This window comes from Vespa crabro, chromosome 10, assembly GCF_910589235.1.
Source record: "Vespa crabro chromosome 10, iyVesCrab1.2, whole genome shotgun sequence".
Lineage (NCBI taxonomy): Eukaryota > Metazoa > Arthropoda > Insecta > Hymenoptera > Vespidae > Vespa > Vespa crabro.
In genome coordinates, this window is record NC_060964.1 from 5,109,647 (window position 1) to 5,135,313 (window position 25,667).

Below are 25,667 nucleotides of genomic sequence, written 5' to 3' on the forward strand. Positions count from 1 at the left end.
TTACAAATCGTTAATTGTCACGCGAGGAATGTCGAGGCACGCGAGGTAAGATGCGTTTGTAATTAGGTAAAGTCCTTGACAATATCGATCGAATGACATAAATACAAATACACATATAAATCTAAATAGAGTTAAAGAGAAAGAGAGAGAGAGAGAGAGAGAGAGAAACAGATTTTATAAGAATGTATATTACTTTTTCCTTCTTTCACGGAGGCCGTCACGATTGCAATCGAGATGGTAATGATCGAGATGGAAATGATCGATCGATGCGCGATAAGACGTATCACGGAATTTATACGAGAAATTTGCAAACTAATCAATATTAAAGTATTTCAATTTTTACACTTTACTCATTATCTTATGATTCTTTATCTATGTTGAAGGAATACGAGGAAAAATGTAAATTTCATAAATCGCTCCGAGAACCGATTAGATCGTATATCATTAATTTTACAGAGAACGAAGGTAGAAGCGAAAGCGTTAAGAGGAATTAAAATGTATAATTTGAAATGTGTCGGTAGTATGTATCTTTCTCTTTTTCTATTTCTACCTCATCTTCTCTTCGTTAGAATAATACCATTAATCCGCGAAACGCTTGAAATATTTAGAATACTTTCCAAGCGTTCGAAAATCTTCTACATCCGATAATCTCAGCACGTTGGGAAAAGCTATTGAACGCTTTTTTGACTTCCATCGTAATAATTCCAAATTCATCTAAATATATTCACGATATATATATATATATATATATATATATATATATATATATATATATGTATATTTCATACGAACCGCTCTTATATTTTACTCAACTCGAGTTGCAAAATCTCGAGTATTCAAATTAACGCATCGACAAACTTTAAAGTTTTTCTGCCCTGGATACGCATGTATCCTATGTATGTTTGGATAAGACCTCGGAAAAAATTCATGAGGAGGACCGGATTAAGCATCTCGAGCACAAGGAGCTTAACGAGATTCCATGTGTCTAGAATAGGGAGAAAAAGAGAGGAAGAGAGAGAGAGAGAGAGAAGAACAAGGGAGAGAAATCCAGGGAGAGAGTAAAAATTAAAAATCATTAATTTTCTTAATGGATGCGAGGAATAAGCATTTCTTGTAACCTCCCTCGCGGCATTGGCGACGATGCGGGAAAAGGAATGTAAGAGAATGAAAAAAAGAAGAAAGAAAGAGAAAAAATGGAAAAAAAGAAAAAAAAAATAGAGAAAAAGAGAAAGAGACATATGAAGAACTATGTTCGCATTCCTGTGTTTATCTGTGCGGAAATGTACGAGTAGTGTTGGAAAATGTGTACATCGTAGAAAATAAAAATAAACAAGGGGAAAAAAGGAACAAGAATAAGAGGAAGAAGAAGAAGAAGAAAAAAAGAGAAAAAAAAAGAAGGAGGAATGAAGGAAAAGTAGAGAAAAGAAGCGCAGGCATACTATTCGAAACGTTATGCGTTACTGAAGAGGGTTGGAAGGGGAGAGGGGGAAAGCGGAGCAGGAGAGTCAGTCACAATACACGGGGGGGAGTAATCCTGTCGCGTCGTTAAGCAACGCACGACTGCTAATAAGTCATTAGTGAATGACTGTCGAGTTCTACGGTGTTGATGATGGTGGTAGCGAGTACGAATCTACTGCTTATAGATGTACGTATATAGATATATGGTTTACGTTGTCGTTGACGTGGTCGTGGTCGTCATAGCTGTCGTGTATTTGCTGCTTCTCATAGGTACAACCCTTTTACTACGGCGGGGGAGGAGAGGTACGTGTCTTGTTAGCGACACCCCTGGCGTTGGACGAGAGCCTATTTTACCCTCTGCTCGACTCTCAACCGGTTCCTTCGCGTGCGTGCGTTCGTACGTGCGTACGTACGTACGCACTCTGCGTAACAATGGTTATGCACGTATACGTTCGAATGCATGTACGCATGTACGAAAGAGCGCGCAACCCTTATAATAGAGAAAGAGAGAGAGAGAGAGAGAGAGAGAGAGAGAGAAGGAGGGAGAGAGAGAGAGAGAGAGGGAGACTGGGTACGGTGCACGATTTCAGCCCGTCGTACTCGACTCTGCACGTTGGCTCGTTATACGCTAGAACGAGTGACACCAAGGAACGTAGCAACGGCAGCAAACGCCGGAGAGCACCAAGCTTCTATATTTCCAGTACGGTAGGTTAGTTAAGTTCTCTTTTCAGTATAACCCCTATATACGGTGTGTGTGTGTGTGTGTGTGTGTGCGCGCGCTCGCGTGAGCATGCGTGCCCACAAATACGGTCATGTACACGTACGCGTTAGCTGGATAGACATAAATAATTGCGTTTTAGCCACGCGAGATCGTGGCCGTCGTCGTCTAGAAGAACGATGGGTTACGTAACGTGTGAGAAAATCGTGTCGCTGTCACATTGCGTTTCGCTCGACGACCTCGTATTTCGCGAATGCCGCGACATAGCTCGCAAAACAGAGGGAAGGTTATAATATGTCGATCGATAAGTAAAAACAAGGCAAAAGTATCCATCTAACCGTAGGAATGAAAGAAAAGTGTGCTTCTGCTAAAGGCACTGTTTCTTTTTTATTACGATCAATCGATTGATCGATCGATCTTTAACTCATGAAACTATTCAATGCTTGTAATATCGATCTATATATATATATATATATCTTTCGTAATAATCTAGTACGTGCTTAAATAAAAGAATAAGAGAGAGAGAAAGAGAGAGTGGTATTGTTTTCTCTCGTGTGATTACACAGGAGCAGCCTTAAGGGAATTCAAGTTTTTTTTCTACAATTTTACTTGCTCGTATCACAATGATGTATACGATCGAATCATATAATTTCGTTCATATCTTTCGTTCCTTTTCGACGTGAATATCTATAGGGGCGCTATACTGTTTATGATTCATTATCAAAATTATACGCTCCTAAGAGAGGCTTATATTCGAGAGGACGCGAGACAGGGAAGAACGTTATGCTTGTGAAGACTATTGCGACACCTTTCCCGGTTATTATATTCGAGAGAGGAGCTCGACTATTCATACGTCGAATCCTACTTAGCAGTTACGTCATTTTTTCGGCTTGGCCGCATGGAAAAGGAGGAAAACGAGGAGTGAATAACCTCCGGCACGGGTTCGTCCTCGTCTTGGCATCGTGCAGCGTCTTGTAACGGTAAGAGTCGAAGGTGGAAGAAAGAGATAGAGAAAGGAGGGAGGAAGAAGGAGGTGGAGGAGGATGAAGAAGAGGAGCAACACAAGTAGAAAGAGGAGGAGAAGAAGAAGGCTCACTGCTCCGAGTGGACCTGCTTGGCTAGTACAGGTATTTACTAGGTGCCCTTACCCCTCTCTACCTAGTCTGGCCCACACCTTTATCTATCCGGCCTGCCTATCTCTCTCTCTCTCTTTCGATCTCGTGTGCCTCTCTTTGAGAGCGACCACATACTTTCCTGTATCTTTCTTGCGCGGAGAACTCCTTGACAGATGTTGCTTGGCGTCGAGACTGTGCGAGGTCGCCACCTACCACGCTCTCTTCCTCTCCTTTCCTTCTTTTTTCTTCTCCTTTCTGTTCTTTTTTCTTTCTTTTTTTTTTTTTTTCTTTCCTACTTTCGAAAAATAAAAATTTCAATTCTCATTAATTCCACGATAGGTAGGTACTTATAACGGTACTCGAACGAGATAGGTAGAAGTCGCCAGAAGTGAAGTTGTTCGGGGAATTAAGCGACTCGTTATAACTTATCTTTTACTTACATGAGAATTTTTTTATATCGTCAATGAAGTGTCTCGTCGATGTAATTTTCGAGTAGTTATATATCGCGGAAGGGAAGAAGAAAAAAAAAAAAAGAAGAAAGAGGAAAAAAAAAGAAGAGAAAGAAAAAAGAAAGAAGAGAAAGAGAGAGAGATAACGAAAGAGGAAAGGAAAGGTGGTAGAGAGACAAGTCGCTAGAGACCTACCACGAAGATTTAGTGCATATCTACTTCTCTATATTATGTATCCGTAATGGAAGAAAAAAAATACACTTTATCGGGTCGTATCCAATTGTCGAAAACGAGGTCGTACTTCATTGGAATGAATATGCAGTCATTTTCTCTCTCTCTCTCTCTCCCTCGCTCTTTCACGACAAATAATCACCTATCGACGTTGCTACCTGACAGTGGGAAGAGAGAGAGAAAGATGAGAGAGAGAGAGAGAGAGATCATAAAACGTAGAGAGAACGCGTTCGTTATTTGGCGGTACCTATTCGTAGAGTCTCTCGATATGCATATGCGTCCAATATATGCAATATACCTACGTTGCGACGTCGGGTTGTTACCGGGCAAAGTGCTTTTAAATCACTCAAATATCGGTGTCCACCCACGGCGAGATCGAACGTACTCTTTGGACGTGTTTTCTGTGTTCGCGCGTGCCTCACATCGACATACATACTTTTCTTTAACCATTCGTGCGCGTATAGGTAACTACGAATATATATGTGTAAGTACCTACGTCGTAGACATGTGTATACGTGAAAGACGATAAATTCACGCTTTAATGACACGACCGGATGCAACGTTGAATTCGAGTCCTCGCACGCACCTGCGAGCCTTCTTCATAAACGAGGAGAGGATTGGACTCGATGATAAAACGTTCGGAGACGTTCACTGGAATCACACGAGTCGAGTCTCTCGAAAGAAAAGAAAAGAAAAAAAAAAAAAAAAGAAAAAAGATAATGAAATAAAAAGAAGAAAAAAAAAAGAAAAATTAGAAAGAAAAGAGAATGAAAAAATTGAAATCACTTACGATCACGATTATCCAAATTATTCTTGTGATGAATCACGCTATCCTTTGATCCTCACTCTCTCTCTCTCTCTCTCTCTCTATATATATATATATATATATATATATATATATATATATTTTCCCCTTCCGTTCGGTATTATCGAAAGATTTAACGTCGCGATGTAACTAGACTCACTAATCGACGTCATGATAATAGTTACGCTACGATTATCCAAAGGCTCATAACTTAATCCACTCATTATAAAGGCTCGTTATCTCTTTGCCGAAGGAGTCGAACGTGCTATTCGTAGTTGTATATACTATATAGAATGTGAGCGATGATCAGTGTCAAAGCGGACGATCGACAGTCGTTAAAATATCACTGAATTATTCATATTCGTTGAACGCGACGATTCGTCGCCGTCGAGGCGACTTCGTCCACCGACGGACTCCTTTACACGAATTATTTCTTTTTCTCCCTTTTTTATTCGCGAATTGTCTACGCGTCAGCATTTCTGACTCTTACGGTCGTTGTAGTCATCGTCGTTTCCCGTGGGATACCATAAAAATAGAGGCACCCTTTGGAAAATCGACAGAGAAAGAAAGGGAGAGTGAAAAAGAGATATATATATATATATATATATATAGAACAATGTTATCGCTCGTATAAGAAGTTATGCGTCGTCGAGCCTCGTCCCCGTGACTCCTTTGTATTCGAAGGCAAAGGATTCGAAGACTGTAGTAGGGGTTGAACGTAAGTCGATCGACGATTCGTGTCGTTAAACTGCAAACTTGTTACCGGAATCGCGTCTTCCTATACACATTTATCCGGTAGTCACGCTCGAATTATCGTTCGCTCGTGCGCGTAAAGTGAAAGTATGCTTTGCTTCTTTTCCCCATTTCTTCTTTCCTCTTTTCTCGTTGAAAACGAGTAAGAAAGGTAAATGGTAGAAAAGAGAGGGAGAGGGAGAGAGAGAGAGAGAGAGAGAAAGAGATAAAAAATATCTAGAGAAAGTTGAGAAAGAAAATAAAACTCTTGTGTTCGTAAACTATGAGAAAGAAGACACCGAGTTTAAAAGAAACATGAATCAAATGCGGAAAGGTTTTATCAGGATCCACCTTAGCGCTTCGAATATTACGGTACCTTCGTGACGATCAATTTTCGAAATTTACTCACACATGCCTTAAATACTCGCTAAAAGATTCTATGGTATTCTCGTATTTATTTCGACGTAATGATTGTCAATTTGAACAAAGTTTCTTTTTTTAATAGTTAATTGTATTTCCACGAAACATTTATATTACATCCTCTAACGATCGAACAATAATGAAATGCATATCGTTACGTATCGAAAATTACGAGAGCACGATATCATCGGTTCATCGGACAGGCCATTAATTCAATTAATCTATTAGAATATTAATTTTCAGTTGCGCCGCTAGGGCGGACATTTAATTAAATACTCTCCGAGGGATTTCGGGGAGTAATCAGAAACAGAGTCGATCAGATATATACGCAGTGAGCTGAAGCTGGGAGGGCGCGAAATAATATCGAACACGTGCACGCGAGCGAACCTTGACCCTGACCGGAAGAGACCCCGATAGGAGAGCACAGAAGTCCATGCCGTATTCGGGCAAACGAGCATCCCGCTACCACCACTACCACTTCCATCACCGTAACCATTGCTGTCTCCCAAATGGAATGGCCCTTCGTACATTACGCACGCTCTCGTACGCGGTAGTCCAAAAGGGCTCGGCCCGGAGACGAATGGTTACGAGCGTGGTTCGCCCAAAACGGCCCGTATCGCTCTCGTATACGGCGATTAGCATAATTTGACGATCACCGAGTCGATGAGTTTGCTGGTTTCGCATATAACACAGAGTTACCACAGGGATTTTCACTATTTTATACGTTCAGTTTTCGAACATCAACGTCTTATATTGATAGAGTAGGTTAAAAGTCCTACTCCAAGACTTTGATGGAAATTCGAAATAGATAAAATATCAATATTGCTTTTTTTTTTTTTTTTTTTTTTTTTTTTTTTTTAAAGATCACCATATCGAACTTTGATACATTAGATATATTATTACATGCAATCTCCTCAATACACCAAAGCGTTTAATGTATGCGAGATGGCGCGGTACAGTACAGAGAATTATTTCTTGATTTATGTGAATAATCATGCACGAAAATATCTTGTCGAGATTTAAAATACTTTCGTTGGTTTATGGTGATTTTTGTAAATTGTAATAATGCTTTTTTCTTCTTTTATCATTCTTACGTACGTTGAATTTTGTAGAGAAATCTGTTTTGTTTTTTTCTTTTCTTTTTTTTTTTTTTTTCTTTTCATTACTCTTTCATTCGTTGTATCTGTAGATGTTAAATGATCTCGCGAAAAGGAAAATAATTTTCTTTTTTTTTTTTATTTCGTAATTAAAATTGTTTTTACATTTCATTCTTCTAACAGATAATCCGATAGCGAAGGAGAAAAACAACTTCTTAGAATCCAGAAGCGACGTATCGCCGATCACATTCTTTAAGGTCCAATTTCGTTTCGACTTCCATTTTGAGAATCTAGTAAATGTCATCGTCGATAGTTTATATTCAATTATGTTAACTTCTTAATGCTAAAAGCGTCTAAACACTTCTCCAGCTAGTTTGAGTAAGGTGAAAGACGCCTGCCAAGATGAGGACTACATCGAAATCGTGATTATGCAAAGATATGCAAAAGTCGGGAATACATTATTCCTTGTTTCTTGATATAGACGAATATATGACCAATACCGACCATTTCATGGAATTCCAATGTTTTGTCGTGTGAAAAAGAAAAGAAAAAAAAAAAAAAGAAAAAACAAAAAAGAGAAAAAGAACAGACCGTATATGCCACGATATATAAAATAAAGAATAAAAGTGTAATATAGCAAGACATTACTAGGAGGGACGCTTTCGATCGTTATTGCTTTTTGTATACGATAAGAAAAATTCCACAATAACGTAGGGAAAGAATAGGAAAGAAATGAAAAGAAAGGTGTCTCGAAAATGTCACTTGTCGTTGCATTAAACGAGGGAAGAAGCATTCTCTGGGATAATACGGATTTTTACGAAAGAAAAAGATAGAAAGAAAACTGAAGGTCTTCGAGAAGGGTGTCAAACGTGCAAAAAGAGAGAGAGAGAGAGAGAGAGAGAGAGAGGGGTAACGCTATTACGCGTATCTGCTTTACACGTACGGCAAGGCAACGTACACCCTTTTATAAAAAAAAAAAAAAAGAAAAAAAAAGAGAGAGAGAAAGGGCGTTCTAGTGCATGTGCATCCACTATTCTACGTGAAACCCACGGTGGTACCGTGCGGAAAGAGCGTGCCTAAAGAGAAAGAAAGAGTGGACGAGAAAGATAGAGAGAGAAAGAGAAAACAAAAAAAGAGAGAGGTAGATAGATGGAGAAAGAGGGAAGGTGCATCGAGAGTAAGTAAAACTCTGTGAAGGGAAAACGGGTATCGGTTGCATGCCGAGAACGGTAGGAGGAACGTTGGAGAAGGGCTTCTTTCGGCTCCGACGACTCGGCTATTCTACACTTTTTCCCTCCTCTCTCCACCCTCGGTACGCTTCTTTGCGCCTTATGCGACTTGTGGCTTACGCTACTCTCTCTCTCTCTCTCTCTCATTCTTTTTTTTTCTCTTATCCAACGTAACTTTGAAATACCCCGAGTAGGATAAATCGATCGAAGCTTTTCTCTTCGTATCGTTAGAAGAAAATGAACGATTTTCATCTTCCTTGCGACTACGTTTAACGAGAACAAAAACGGAGAGTAGGCTGAAGAGGATGAGGATGAGATGATGGAGGCAGAGGTAGAGGTAGAACGAGGATGCGCTCAAAAGAGGATCGGTCGAAGGTAAAGTTAATGAAATGCAAACGAGCGTCAGAAGCGACGGGTTATCCCGCAATTTGCGTAAAGCGTGCAGCCACAACGCGCGTAACAAGCACAAAATAAACGCGCGGATAAATACGTGAGGTTAACGGGAATAAAATAGTTCGAAGCGAGAGTTTGCTGGAGGAAAAAAAAAAGGAGGAAGAGTACGAAACTGGGAGAGAGAGAGAGAGAGAGAGAGAGAGTGAGAGAGAGTTTGGGAGTTGGTAGAGAAGAAGCGAGCAAAGGTAGAACGATGAGAGAGAAAGAGAGAGAGAGAGAGTGAGAGAGAGGGGAGGGAGAGAGAGAGAAAATTAATAGGTGGATATTTATTAAATCGAACTGTGCAGGCCACAAGAGCAAATCGGTATTTGTCCATTGTCTGGGCGATTTAATTGCAAACATCAATATGTTTTATTTGCCGTCTAGCTCTCCACTCCCTCTGTTCTTCCATTCGTTCTTTTCTCTCTTATCATTCTTCTCTTTCTCTCTCTCTCTCTCTCACTCTCTTTCTCGCACTCTCTCATTTTCCCTTGTCCCCTCTATCCCTATAGATGACCGAATACGTTGCTGTGTCCCTTCTGTGATTTTTTTTTCTTTTTTCTTCTTTTTTTTTTTTTTTAGTCAACCATCGATGGTACTCGTCTCTTGCACGTTCTCTCTTTTTCGGAACAGATATAACCAGCCATTCGAAAATTTAACTTGCCTGTTTGGCAGGCCAAACATTTGTTCGCGCGCGGTCGGTTTGCTCTTGGGCAAGTGGCCGGATTTTTGCTGCTACGCGCTCGTTAAACTAATAAATCAGGTGCATCAGGTACGATTATTAGTTCCTTTATTTCCTTATTTTTTTTTTTTTTTTTTTTTTTTTTTTACAAATACCTTATCTTTTCTCCATCCTATGAAACTAAGATATTTTTATTTTCTACCCATTTATTACCTTTTATAATCTTCGATACGAAGAGAATAAAACGGTTATTGTTTATAAACGAAGGACGCTTAATTTAAGGGATCTTCTATTTGTTCTCATAAAAATCGAAGCGAACACGTAATACCTACCTCGTCAATACCGAATGTTTTTCTCTGTTCGTATACCAGCAAGAGAATTTAATAAAAATTCCGATACTCAATTTATCATGTAGAAAATTGATCCCCGTAATGAAAGAAATCCTCGGATCATATGATGGGGGAAAAACGATAACGAGAGAAAAGAGAAGGCATCGATGAGAAGTAAAACCGCAAAAGAACTATTGAGAATGGAAGAAAAAAGAAAAATGAAAAAAAGAAAAGAAAAAGGAAAATACTCTTGGAAGAATGAAGAGAAATGGAGAGAAAAAAGTATGATAAGAATAAAAAAAAAATAATATTCATTCTCGCTCTGTTTGGTTTCGTAACGCCCACGTATACAAGTTTTCGCATGTATCCTTTGACCTCTGATGCGTACCTTTGAACAACACTTACCGAGACGAGTGTAGCTCCTTGTTACTGAGACAGAGAATAAATGGGACGAAGTTATTTCGAGAAACGCAAGTAGACGTAATTTCGAATTTAATACTAATTACGCGAGCTACGGCAAATTAAGTTAAAATTAGATCTTCTTAAAATTAGATTTTCAGAAGGAGATATATGATTTGTATAAGAATGAATTACGATTTTATTACATAGAGAAATGCCAACGGGTTTTCTTTTCGCGATAATCTTTGCCAATTTATTTCTCGATGAGAAAATGCGAATGGAGAAACGCGAAGAGTCAAGAAAATTCCGTGAAGGCATTGACAGGCGATTTAACGGTTCGTCGGTGTAATGGAGTGTAATTTTCGCGGTAATCTTCCACGATTAGATCTAACACCTTTCACTCGTGTACGCAGTTAACGACCTCCCGCGAGCCGCACTCGTTACGATTCCCACGTGATCGTTGTCGAAGGTTGTAGACCTAATCGAGATGAGTCGCAGTTCCTCGCTCGAGGCTTCGTAGCTTCCGATCGAAGGCGTGATCGTGTGTGCTCGAGAAAACGAGATTCTCCTTCGTAAAACGAGTCGAGAAGGTGGTTTTTGAACGATGAAAAAAAAAAAGAAAAACGAAAAAAAGAAAAGAAAGAGAAAGAGAGAGAGAGAGAGAGGGGGAGAGGGAGAGAGAGAAGAAAAGGAAAAGAAAAAGAAAAAGAAAAAAAATTCTTCCATACAAAAATTTGCCGTACCTACCTACCTACCTACCTACGTTTTTTCTTGTAAAGAATGCTTTTTTAGGAAAGAAAGAACGTGCTTTGGTTGACCACGCAGGCTACATCACATCGATTTATTAATCCGTCGAAGACCGGTAGCAAGGACGAAGAAAGGAAAGAGAGGAGGGCGGGTGTAGAGGAAGAAGAAATTCGGTAAATGGTAAGGGTCCTGCCTCCTTTCGAACTCTAACGTTCCGCAACGCGATGGGAGCCGCATGCCGGCTCCTATTTCATATTATTTTCATAAATTAAGCCTTATATCAGAGAACCTGGCGCAAGACGGCACTGCCGTAACTTTGGGCATTACAATAATAAAGAGCCGAGTTAGGGCCCAGTCCATGGAGAGAAGAAAGCAAGGAATGAGATGAAGGAGAAGGCGCAGCCCGTGAGTTCGGCTATTTCCATAATCCGATCGCACACTACCTTTTGGACCAATGAAAAGCTCGATTTTACGCGACACGTGCTCTGCCTGAGCTCTTCCCTTTGTAAGACATCGATATTGACGTAGAGAATACCAAACATTTTTTTAATAATTTATTTCCTATTTCATTGTTCCATACAACTGACATTCCGATCGTTCTTTTACGAGTACGATGATTAAACACGAAGGTTATATTTTCTTTTTTACCTTTCTTTCGTTTTTTTTTTTCTTCTTTTTCTTTTTTATTATTTTTATTATTTCTTTTCCTTTTGCTTTTATTCCTTTTCTTTATTTCTTTTAATTTACTTTTTAATATAGATAACGGGGGGGGCCCAATAATTATAAAGTCGAGCGTACGTATTGCGAAGCAGTAAAAGCTTAAATTTTAATTTACTTTAGAGTCGTAGACAGTAGAGAGCCCGTTGTAAAATTCGGACACTCTTAACGATCCCAAGAGAGAGAGAGAGAGAGAGAGAGAGAGAGAGAAAAGGAGGGAGAAAAGATAAAGAGAGGAAGAGAGACGAATCCTGTTGAATCCCAAGCACGCGTTCTTTACTTTGACCTTAACGAGTCTGTCCGTTCTCGAAATTTATGTCCACCGAAAGGCCTCGACGGCCATGGGGACTCGCCAAAACGCAGTCCTCTCGTAAATACGGGAAAACGTAGGGCCGATGTATGTACCCGGTGTATAAAGAGAAAGAAGAGACGAGACGAGAGAGAAATGTCGCTACCGTCCCGAGTGTCTCACACACGTCGACATTATTTAATTTTGAGGAGGCACACGGATTATCGAAGCTGAGTTTAAGCCTCTTCTTTATGCTTAGTCCCCTCATCTGACTTTGTACATGCTAACGGGACATGCGTATTTAACGTGAATCGTAACGAGCCTTTCGAGATTCCTTCTTTACGCGTTCGTCCGATAAATCTTTCGGACGAATTTTCGAAGATTCTATCAGAAGTAAATACTGTGTATAACTAGTTAAGCTTATTAAATTTACACAAAAGGCCACGTAAACTTAATGTTCTTCAGGTCGATAATATTTTATCATACGATTATAATGAAAGATCGGGCATAAAATTTTCTCTTCTTTTTTTCTTTACTCGCACGTTTAACGTCGTTTTATTTTGACATATTCACTCTTCCCTTCCTCCCTCTCTCTCTCTCTCTCTCTCTCTCTCTCTCTTTTTCTCCCTTGTTCGCAGTCCTCGCTTAATCCTTCTTTTTACGTGCGATAGATTATCGGAGTCGGACTACGCGCCCACAGAATTTTTCGTCGTAAACACATTGAGAATTCTCGGGAGAAAGGTGTGACTGGGATTCTCTCTTCAATATTATAACTCCGAGAAAGGCTGCGTCCTGAGGCTAATAAAATTTGAAATAAGATAAGAATTATTATAACCAGTTTATTAGAGTTCCAGCGGGTAGAACATACAAAAACTAATCGGATAAATCGATTACTCCCTCTCTCTCTCTCTCTCTTTCTTTCTCTCTCTATCTCTCTCTCTCTCTCTCTCTCTCTCTCTCTCTCTTTATCTATCTATCTTTCTCCCTCTATTTCCATCTCTCATACGTCGTGCGGTAGCTACGGCAGCGGTAACGCGCAAGAAGCTAGGAATACTTTACGGAAACGTTATCTCTCATGACGCGAGGAATTCGCTCGAGTACGATGTAGTTGGCAAATGATTTAGAAACTAACTAACCGCTCACTATGAATCTTCAGACTAGGATCCTTATATCTCCCGGAGAACTAACCGACGGTAGATACGGAACTTGTTGAATCCGGCCTCGCGATACGTCATTCGATTAACCGCTTACCCGATGTTCCTACCTGCACGTGGTACGGACAAGTGGTTGCAAGTGTAATGTCTTGACGCGTTGTTATGATGTATGAGCCACGCGTTTCTCTCTACTATTCCGTTCATAGGAAAATATTTTTCCTATTTCTCCTTATATTTTATCGAAAGGTACAAAACGTTTCCGCACGTTTATCTATTTTTTATTATTTGAACGAATACGAGAGCTACTAACGAGGAAAGAACGATGCGCGTGGGCGGGAGCGGGGGCGGGATATTTAAATGAATGAAATAGCAATCACTCGGTATAATAATTTATTTGTTCGTCAATCTCTTCATACTAAGAGAGACACATACGTATAACATTTTAATTCATTTCGAAAGAAAAAGTAAATCAATTTGTACGATTAGAAAAGATAGCTTCTGTAAGAGAAGCATAGATCAAATGGATCTCTAATAATGGCATGCAACGAGTAAGCACGGGAGTCATCGACATTCACGACATGTGCTCTGTAAACATCGGTAGCCAACTTGACGAACGATCGCGGTCTGCCTCTATAAATAAATTCAGACGGACCGTTTTAACTGAATGGCTTTTCGTTTTCCACAGACACGCGAGGAGAGACAAGTTGGTGAAGAAGGTTCGTATCGATCGTATTCAGTAGTCAAATCCTTTCGTGACCTTCGGCGATCCTGTCGCGCATCCTTCACGGCAACGTTATACCACTACGCGATATACATGCTAAATTCAAGTAGGGAGATTGAATTAAAAACAGAAGTGAATTTACGAGTGTAAAAGTAGTAGTAGTTGTAGTAGTAGTAATAGTAGTAGTAATAATAGTAGTAGTAGTAGTAGTAGTAGTAGTAGTAGTAGTAGTAGTAGTAGTAGTAGTAGTAATAGCACTCGTCTTGATAGATACTCAGAATTATTAGTTTACTTTCGCAAACGTTGAAAGCGCCAGAATTTTCTTTTGCTCTCACTTTCGTTCTTTTTCTTTTTCCTTGCGTGCATGAACGAGAACATATGCATGGAATAATATGAGAGGAATTATAAGCGTTCGAAGTAAAAGAGAAGGAGAGAGAGAGAAGGAGAGAGAGAGAGAGAGAGAGAGAGAGAGAAAGAGAGAGAAGAAATATATCGCTCAAGAAAACGGGGTACTGACAAAGAAGAAGAGTGTCGTCGGTTCATACGTGACGGCATCTGACTCTCGGCGTAACCCGTGTAAAAGTACCTAAGTCCTACCCTTCTTACCTTTTCCTATATATGTACTGGCACTCGTGGCGGATTTAGTAGGGTCAGTTTTTGAAGTTCGCCGATGCTCGTAGATCATCGTCTCATTGACGTGTCTCCTTTCAATCGACGTCCTTCGACTCGTCTTCAATTATAAATTTCGTTTCTTCGTCATAGGCATGTTATCGGGAGATAAAGAGAGATAGAGATAGAGAGAAAGAGAGAGAAAGAGAAAGAGAGAGAAAGAGAAAGAGAGAGATAAAGAGAGAGAAAGAGAGAGAGATAAAGAGATTTTTCTCCACGAGTCAACCGACAACCGCTTGAAATCTCTTAGCCTGGATTTTCATTCCTTCGTATAATCGAGTGCCATTAATCTCTCAGAAAAGAATCGTTCATCGAAGGATAATAATCCTACGTCGATATCCGTAGCATGCTTATACAGGGGTATTGTACAATAGGAAGAAGACAAGCCTTGAAAAAAAAGTGTCCTCGACATCGGTGTAGCCGGACAAAGGATTTCTCGTGTCATCGAATACTTCTTTATTCTCACGATAGAAGCGGAAGAGGATGAAAGTGATATAGAACCGACTATTGTCCATGCAAAACTCTCTCGAGCCTTACTTTTTCTTTCTCCCTCATTTTCTCCATTTTTCTTTATACCTTTTCATCTATATATAAATATATATATATATATATATATATATATATATATATATATATATATATATATATATATATACACTGAACTCTTTCCGTCACACGTCGCCATTTAAACAGAAAGAATCCTCATTGACTCCTTTTCCTTCGATCATGCTCGAGATCTCGCCAGAGTGTCCAATGATCTCGACAGGCACTACAATATATTCCATTCTTTGATATTAATCAGGATTAGTTCGTTCGTTAGACGTGAATGTGATTTAGGGATACCCCTCGTAGCTTGAGAATACGCACGCGTGAGTCGGCAATATCGAGAGGATAAAAAAGAGAAGTTTCGTAATGCTTGAAAAAGGCGTCCGCTTATCAAAACACGCGCCGAGTTTAGCGTTATTTATCGGTCATTATAGTGACGTGGGAGGCCCACGCTTCTTCTTTCCACATTTTCTCGTTTCTCCTTTGAAATTCGTGTTTCTTTATTTTTTTTTCCCTTCCTTTCCCTTTTTTCTCTTTTTTTCTCTTTTCCCTTTTCTTTTTTTTTTTTTTTCCCTTCAAAAAACAAGATGGCACAACGAACGTTGGAACATATGAAGATGACAAACACAACAACGTGAACTCGGATATTTCGCTGTTTTCCATAAAAAAAAAAAAAAAAAAAAAAAAAAAAATGATCTATAGCCCTGAGTTCAAAATCCAAGTTCTTGAAGTAATTGAAAAGATTGATATATATCAGGATTACAAAGCAACGCGTATATATATACATATATATATATATATTTTTTTTTTCTCGCGACATCTACCCGATGTAGAATTTTACAAATCATGACAAATGAAATAAACTATAAACTATAAATTTTCGATAAGTATGTACATTATTTTACGATGTAAATTATCGAATGGAATTAATGAAGAAAGCATCGATACTCGGCGCGGTCGTTTCACGCGAGTCATTGAGAGAAGAGAGAATATAAAAAGAAAGAGAGAGAGAGGGGGGAGGGAGGGAGGGAGAGAGGGGTGGGAGGGAAAAGAAGAGGTGAAGGAAATAAGAAGAAGTGCAAGAAGGAGGATAAGTTCGAAGGGACTGCTAACACAGGGTTCCCGCTGCGAAAGCGAGCTACTCGCACTTGGGTGGCACACGTACGCGACATAGGCGTAATGGGGCAACTTGTCAGCTACTGCGGCTCGTCCGTCAGGAGACGAAAGGTACATCGAGTTGCCGCTAAGGACGGAACTCGAAGGAGGACGTTCGCGTGATCCGTTCGCGTCTTCTCTCTCTCTCTCTCTCTTTCTCTGCAACTTTTCTCGGCGTCCTCTATCGACTTCGTATTCGTTCGAAGGAGATATAAGAGCTGCTACGGGGAATAGCAACTTGATATCCCAGACACGTAGCGCGAGAGACTCTACGGGTAACGCGCGGGAGATGGTAGAGGAAAGGAAGAGGGAAGAAAGTAAGAAAAATAAAAAGAATCGTGCGGGATACTCTCGCAAGAGCGACACGCACGAAGCCGATCTATCGTGGATTGCGTTTCGCTCTCCATAAGCGCGAGCTCGCGCATAAACAAGCCACTGCCGGTCTTAAAGATGTCCGCAAGACCGCCATGGATAATACCGGAGAACTACTTCGTGCTCGGGAAGTCGACCCGCTTGCCCAGAGAAATCGTAACGTGAAAGAAAGAGAAAGAAAGAGAGAGAAAGAGAGAAGAACGACAGTATCGATCCTTTATCGACGATCCGACTATCGGCGTTTCTCTTTGTATCGGCCTCGAGAGAAAAACTTGCGTCTGTTGACGTTTCCCTTCTTCCCTTTCGATTCTTTTTATTCCTCTTCATGTTGGCCGCCAAGCGTTCGCGCGTAAAATAACGCGAATATCGATATATCTGTATCGTGTAATTAATCGGACGCCAACCGTGTCGAGATCATCGAGAGCCGGTTAAGAAACCTTCTCGATTTCAATTTCTCTTCCACGTCGAGTCTGGGCGCTATCGATTATTACACGATTGCAATCTTTTCAGATCGAATCGTTAAGCGGTCACGCTCCTTTTCATTTTCATAATTTACGCGTGCATTTCGGTCCATACTCGTTCGCACCACCCCCACCAAGTATTATATTGCCAACATAAGTACCAGGTGCACGGTCGACATTTGCATTTGGAATTTTAAGAATTTTTTTTTTTTTTTTTATTACGCCAATCTTATCCCGAAGAATCTTTTCTAAAAGAAAGATTGACTTAGGACGATGAAGACGTATTTACGTAATTGTATAGTAAGATTTAATGATTATACTTTGTATCGTTTGAAATTTATTACACTCTTTGTTATAATTGGATTAACGAACGATCAAGAATCTTACTTAAGATAGTATGATTTAAAAATGGTAGCTTTGTCAAGGACGACTGGACGGGTTATTAGTTTTAAGAAAAATCGAAAAATCGTAATGGGAATTACTATGCGAGCTAGAAAAGTGACGAAACTAAAAGTCATCGTTTAAACGGTTTACTAAGACTATTTCTAATGAGTACTAAAGAATGTAGTGCGATAGGATCTGTTCATTCGCGCTATTTCTTGCCGCTAAGATTGCAACTAGAACTAGCGAGTGAGAGAAGGTGAGATAAAGAAAGAAATGTAAGTGAGGCTGAGTTAAGAAGAGAGAGAGAGAGAGAGAGAAAGAGAGAGAGAGAGAGAGAGAGAGAGAGAGAGAGAGAGAGATAGAGAGATAGAGAGAGAGAGAGAGAGATTGGCGGTCGGCTCGAGCCATAAACACCGCCGCGGGTACAGTAAGATTTATAAATCGCTGGCTTTTATTTCGAGTTAAGTCAGGCTTTAGGACTTGTCCCATTAGGTAGGACTCCCTCGTGGTACGGAGAACGTTGTTGCGCCAAAGGTATAAGCGTCGTTGCTCGTGTACACGAGGGGTAGATTAAGAGCCTCTTCGCGGCTCCTAAATATCTTATTAAATAACGTCGCGATGGTCTATTAAGTTACCTACTCCTCTCTCTCTTTTTCTTTGTCGATCTTTTTCCTTTATCCACGTATCTCTCGAGTCTCGCGAGATATATTTACTAATTCATTTTCACCTCGTTTATTAGAACGCGAGTACGAAAAGAGAATGATCTTTCGTTAAAAGTTAAACGTCATAAATGTTTAAACAAGGCAAAAGTATTAAGATCGGTTTAGCGAGACTCGTTTATTGCTCGTTGTTTAATTTCATTTTAGAAATTTTTCTTTTTTAAGTTCTGACACTCGTAACTCAATCGGATCATCAAAACCATGGCAATGTCTTTCTCTTTAATGCTTATCGCTTACAGGTCGCTGGAAGTTAAACGATTTAAAATTTTCACAAGACGATTGAATAGAAAATTGCAAAATTTCTATTTTCATTCTTTGATAATTTGCCCGACCAAGTTGAAATTTCTCCGATAAAATAAGAAGACAGAAGCTCGGATGAGATAATAGTGAGTTAAAAACGGGATGGGAGTGGATCGGGAATAAAGTAATTAAATAGAAAGCCGACATCGTTTCGAAAGTGAAGCGTCAATTATGCGCGTGAAAGAAGGAGAAGCATTTCATGGTGAGGTTTTACTGTTGAGAAAGTTTTAGCACAAACCGTCTAAGGGGGTTGATATTATTTGTTTTCTGTCTCGTAAGCACCATCGACTAGACACCCTTGACGGACGGCGTGGGTTTTTACATGAGCGTTATCGTATGAGTAGATCCGACGTCCTCATTTCAAGCTATCAGATAGCTCTAATTTACTTTTGTATTAATTAATTCAAGTTGATAAATTTTACATGCGTCTTATTTATTCAAAAATCAATGGATTTCGTTGAAAATATATTTAAGTGTTATTTCAATATTTAATTATAACTTATTATAAAAATAATTCATCTATAATTCTAATTCAAATCTCTGAGATTTTTCCATCTTTTTAATATTATTCGAAGATTTTAACGAAACACCGGAGTAATTCAATACATTATTTTTACAATGGGAGATATAAAGAGAAAGAAAAAGAGAGAGAGAGAGAGAGAGAGAGAGAGAGAAAGGGAGAGAAAATGGATGAATAAGATAGAAATGGATGACAACGTGGATCTATATAAGCTGTGAAATTCGAAGTTCTTGCGAAAATGATTTGAAAGGATTCGTAGGGTAAGGTGGTACTCGCATTAATTATATTCGTGGCACGAAATGAAAGATGTAGAGGTATAACTGCGAAAGGTATAAAAGAAAGAAATATAAAGAGGGAGATAAAGTCGACTCGGATAGCGTATTGAATTTCAATTATTTATCGGAAATTCTCGTGCTAATTGTGAGGGAAGTTCTCACAAGAAAGCGAAGAGTGGTTGAACGAACAACGTAGAAGGCAGAAGCCGCAGCGTGATATGGTGTAGTACGCTGCAGGTACTTAGACAGAGAGAGAGAGAGAGAGAGAGAGAGAGAGAGGACTGCAGTCACAGCAAGCATCTTCGTGAACGCAAGAAATAGTCACGTCACGAGGGACGAAGGTCCTTGGAAGTCAATACCAGGCTACCTTGGGAGAAGCTATCAGGACGAAACGTCGATTCTCCTTTTGCGTGTAGTCTACCTATGGTTACTCGCATACCACGGGGAGAGAAGAGAGAGAGAGAGAGAGAGAGAGAGAGAGAGAGAGAGAGAGAGAAGGATCAAAAATATACTAAAATCGTCACCGCTTAAGGCTACACTATAGGATCGTATGTGGGTGTAAACGTCATCTACCAGGTAGGAGAATATTGTCGCTTGTCAAAAGTCGAATGTATTTCAAGAGCACGGAGAAAACTGGATTTACTCGCGAATTTTTGTAACCTGAGTACGCGATATTCTCTCTCTCTCTCTCTCTCTCTCTCTCTCTCTCTCTCTCTCTTCCGCAAACAAAAAAAGAAAGAAAGATAGTGAGAGATTTTTCGATAGAAGAAATAGAAAAAAAAGTCCAAAAATTTCTAGCCACCACATTCGTCTACTATTCGATTTTGCCGACGAACAAGATTTATATTCGTGAGCGATTCTTGCAACGAGCTCTCGGTGGATCGACATCCGAAAATCGAAAAATCGACAAAGGGTAAAACCGCGCAAGTGCGCACGGTAGGTACGGTAAATCACGGAGAACGAGAATAACCGCGGTGCAATTTCGATTTCATCGCAATAGCTTCGATATTAAGTTCTCGCGTTCCTACGGGAAGTTACTGGTCTGGAATTGCGGTTGCATCTGGTGTATCCGTTGAACCCACCGCGGTTCGAGTAACAGCGATGAAATCGATTTTCAATGCGAACGTAACCCGGCCAAACGTGCTAACGAAGCAACGAAAGTTACGAGATGATGGGAAAGAAAAAGCGGGATATAAACGAGAGAAAGAAAAATGAGAGAAAACGAGACATTAGGAAAGGATATCGATTGTAATAAAATCATTGCTTTTATTACAAAAGCTCAGAGAGATAAATCGTTTTTACCAATGTAAGTTAACTGTTCACTTTACTTACGTTAACTTTACAGGTGCATTTTCCTTCTTCTCTCAAGTGCATCCATCGTAAAAGCAGTACCATCGCATTGCAACCAGTTTCATGATAAGTCGTACGAAACATCCTTGAATTTATCAAAGATTTTAGTTTAAAATCATATACGTAACGAACTTTTGACGATAAAGTTTTTCTCGCAAAGTGCATCACGTCGTTTTACTTAAGATACGTGTTATCGATACTAATGCACTTTTATATCTTCCGATCGAGTATACCGTATTTATTACCGTGTTATATTTACAAATTCGAGAATATCGAGAATACATGGGTGTAACTATGGTCAACGAGGACATAAAATTAAGATGCATTGAACGCTGTAGAATTATATTCTCCAATAAGAAGTCGTTTTAACTGGAGCAATGTATAAAAGGAGCATTGGAATTAATATCCAATGCCTTCGAAAACGACATTACCGAGGAATGTCTTGAAGAAGGTCGAATTAAATTGATGTATTAAATTTAATCGGTAGCTCGATTATTATAAGGAACCTTTTCGAACGAAGGAAACAGAGGCGCGTGGCACATTTACCTATGATTTATGGATCCATTTACGCGATGCCGCAATAATTATGTTTGTGGGCAAGCAAGCAGGCAGGCAGACAAGCAGGCAGGCAGGCAGGCAAGCAAGCAAGCAAGCAAGCAGCCAGGCAGGCAGGCAGGCAGATGGGCGAGTGGTCGTACTCTCCTGCGGGCAGAGAGATGTTCAAGCGTCCAACGCAAGCAACCAAAGCGAGCGAGCCAACGAACAAGCGAGTATGGTACGGCAAGCGCCTTGCATTCTAGCAATGGCATGCTGCCGGGGTTAATTGTATTGGCTCCCTCGGCCTCATTCTCATTCAATCGTGATCATTACCTACCGAGAGCATCCTCCTACGTGTCACGCGCGCGCACGCGCGCATTCGCGCACACGAACGATATTTCCTAAGTTCACGGACACGTATACGATCTCCTATCGAAGTACCTTTTCTTAGCTTAGATGCTGCTTCTTCTTTATTCGTCCACACATACACACACGTATGCGCTCGATTATCTCGGTCATTTGTACATTTCGCATATGTGTGTATACATATGTACGCCTGCGCGCGATATTACAGATATGTGTATACGTGTGTATGCCAAGTATAAAGCAACTCTCGTGCTGTCTACTTCGATTCTTCGTCCTTCTCGTCGTCATGGAGTTTAACTAACGAACGTATCAATGTGCATGCAGGTTTCTTTCTGTTCTACCTTTATCGATACAAATTAATAGCATCTTCTACGTGGCAGGGTCCACGAAGGCACCGAGAAATCGAACGAGCTCCAGGGTAGACCACGATGGCATTATTTGTCTGGCATAGGACAAGATTGACGTTTATTATCACATTATAAAAGTCCACAGGGTTCGTTCAATTAATTAGTCAAGAGCGATTCAAGGGAATCACGAGGGATAGAGAATGATGAGAATGTAACAACGAGTTCGTTGATATGTGTGATGATCTTAAATGGTTACCCTGTGCGCGAAATTATCCTTGTACTTTCTCGTATTCTTGTTTATCATTACTCTTCACGAGAACGTATCTTTTACTTTCCTTTTTTTTTCTTTCCTTTTTTTTTTCTTTTTTTTTTTTTATATATATATATATATATCGGCAATGAACGATCGCTCGCAACGATTCTCGAATGGCGTGACGAACCTCAAAACTTCGCGCGCTGTTCGTTCTCCTATAAATCCGTGATGTTGCGTGGTGTTTTCAATTTTCTTTCGCTACGCGGAATCTATATTTTTCTTTACTTTTTTCCTTTATTCTCGTCTTATTCAGCATCAGGTAGACCGGCTCGACCTTGTTCGAGTAATTCCTTTTATTTCTTTCTTCCTTTTCACGTACGAGATTGACTTTACCAAGCAAGTAGAAGTAACCACTACGTACCCGCGTGAATTTATAAACTCTACGGTACGCGATTCAAGATATTCATATAAACTGCAGGATTATTGAGACGAACTCTTGGACTTTGCATATCGTGATAAAGCGTTCAGAAAAAGTTGAACGCGATGGCAAAACTATTGCGTTAACGGTAGAGCGGAGTAGCTACGTATAATCGCGCAAGAGATTCAAAGGGTTTAAGTCCAGTTGGTAGCAGGGAGAGAGAGAGAGAGAGAGAGAGAGAGAGAGAAAGTCGAAGAGCTTGCTAATCAGAGATTTAATTGATACCATAGTAAGCAAGAGAGTCGCATACGAGTATCCCATACTAGCTCGAGGACGCATACAATGCATAGAACAAGCGAGAGAGCGGCATTCGCGTACTCGTGGTCGTTCTATCGAGCAAAAGGACAGGACAGTAATACATATGTAACGCGACAGGACGATGGGATGCGAAAGAGAGAGAAAGAGAGATAGATAGAAGAAGAGGAGGAACGAGGACAAAGACCGTGTTACAAGCTACTTAACTCTGAGCTCTTCATTAACGAAGCTGGCCAATTGCTAGCCCGCTTCTTTTTCGAGTACCACGCCGTTGGTTTCGATCATTGCACTTACCAAGGTGCTTGAACATGATTCCGTACTTGAAAAGGATAGTCAAAAGTGGTCTCCAATACGTAAAATAATGTTCACGGTGCACGGATATTGCCAATTTGTTTGAAACTATGTTACGTCGAAATAATTTGGTATGATTAAAAACCGATTATCGAGTAGGTAACTTTCGACGACGGTATTTTGTGGACGATCAAACCTGAATTTAATTTTCCAGATTCACAAGATAGATCCGACCGGATGTATAGGGCAACGGTAATCTGCGAAGCACTTACCTGAAAACAAAGGAAATGAGAAAATTAGATTCTTTCTTTTGGAAATGGGAAAGTACATTGAACGAAGAGAAATAAAAGTAAAAGGAAGAATGAAAAAGAAGAAGAAGAAAAGAAAGAGAGAGAGAGAGAGAGAGAGAGAGAGAGAGAGAAAGCCGCGAAGTGTAAAGGCACGTAATTAAATGTATTTTACAAATTCTCTTAGTTTCGTATCTTTTGTTAAGAACTTTAAATACTGAGACTGCCTTTCTTTCACTTACTTTCTCTCTACTTTTATTTTTTTTTTGTTTCTTTTTTTAGTTTCTTTTTCCTTCACACAATCCCTTATATTATATTTTAATATTAATAAAGATTCTAATAGTTATTTGACCAGGAGAAGAATATTACAATGACGTCATATTCCATCGATCGAATGATAAAAAGTAAACAAAAGTTATTACTGTCATTTAAATCGAATCATTCGTCTGATACTGAACGAAGAAGACATTTATGAGGCAAACTCGAGGACGACGTTTTTTTTCCATTATCGATCCGACTCAATTTTTTTTTGCTTTTCTCTTTTTGTTCTTTTGTTTTTTTCTTTTGTTTTTTTTTTTTATCCTTTTCCTTTATTTTTCTTTACACCTCGTCTTTTTTAACTTTCGCATTGAATCGTTCTAATCATATGGATTTATCGTCGAGTATACATTGTAGATTAATTTAATTGAAGGGAATACGCGTGCTTCGAAGGATTAGGAACGAATATATATACATAAGAGAGATATCTTTTTCGCGTCAATATCATGATGATCATGGTATTAATGATTCCATGCATCCTTTGCGTTGTTTAACCTTTCTTTCTTAAGTAAATTCAATTCAACGCATTTGTACCTAAGCTTTTCCTATTTAACATTCTCTTTCGAGAAGAAAAATGTTTAGCAGCGATCGAGATAACACCTCTACGTTAGAATTAATGAAGAAGATATCGTTCCTCATTGGATAATACTTGAAAGGAGCGAGAAGATAGAAGGTAGACTATTCTCATAGCATTCTCGTCGACGCCGTCACGCAGGCGTATCTGCATAATTGTACAATTATACACGCACACCGCTTGGGCGTAGGTCGGTGCACATGAGAGAACAAGCGAGTAAAAGAGAGAGAGAGAGCGAGAGAAAGAGAGAGAGAGAGAGAGAGAGAGAGAGGAGGAGTTCACGCATGGCCGATCGGCTCCCTCTCGTTCTCTCGACTTCGCAGCGTGCACTGCTGTCGCGCTAATTTGTTTACGCAATCTCTCTACATCTCTCTCTCTCTCTCTCTCTCTCTCTATCTCGCCTTCGCCCTCGCACTCATGCTCCCTTTTCAACCACCCACAAGCGCCTTTGGCTCTCGTGCTCTCTCTATTTCACTTTGCTAGCTGTCTGGCTCCAAGCAAGCACGACAGCCGAAATTTCATTAGTTAGAGAAACTCGAACACATGAGCCCGAGGCTACGCATAACGTTAGAGGCCAACTCAGAAATGAAGTCACCATCAAAATGATCTACAATCAATCGGTATCAATCTTTAAGCTTCAAAGGGAATGTAAAATGTATTTCTACGAAACAAGCGATACGGCATTGAGTTATAGTATGGTTTAATATTCGGTTTGTAACAAATCGTAAAACATCGTCGGTCACGTGCCAGACGAATCGTAGATTTCTGAGTTTGAAACTTGTCGAGCGAGTCTTTACGTCGTTGGTCCTGATTACGAGAACGATTTCAACGACGACGACGACGACAACGACGATGAGGACGACGGTGCGCAGGTCGACGACCCCTTCAGCGCCTATGTTTTATTGCTTCCTCCCGAATGGTTTCCCTTTCATAGTATTTCTGCTTTCCCCTCGTTCTGCGTCAATCCATGGATGTAGTATCCAAGCTACCGTCACTGACGTTATATCGTATCTTTAACTCAAAGTAGAAGCTGGAAATGAGGGTGGGATAAAGAGCAAAAGGGGTCTTCTAAAACAGTCACGAGTTGCGTTCACGAAGCGCAGATTCGCGCTATTTTTCATTGTGAGGATGGCGTTAATAAAATGACGCACTAATTAGCCGAGCTGACAATATTTAGCGGAATGCAAAGGACGATGGCGATGCCGGTAGTACTGAAGCCAATGGCGATGCCGACATGAGAGTGGTGTTGAATTTAATACGAGATCGGCCACCGCTTCCAATTAATATGTATGGAATTCAATTAAGATATGCATGTTAACGGCTTCATATACATAGATATCAGATTTAATATAGCGATTTTATAACCCGTAATAAATCGTCGATAATCGTTCGGTAATCGGCGAAGATCAAAGTGGTATTATTTTCGCCTATATGGACGGGCACGCGCTTCATCCTGCTGTTTTACGCGTTTCTCCGTAATCATATG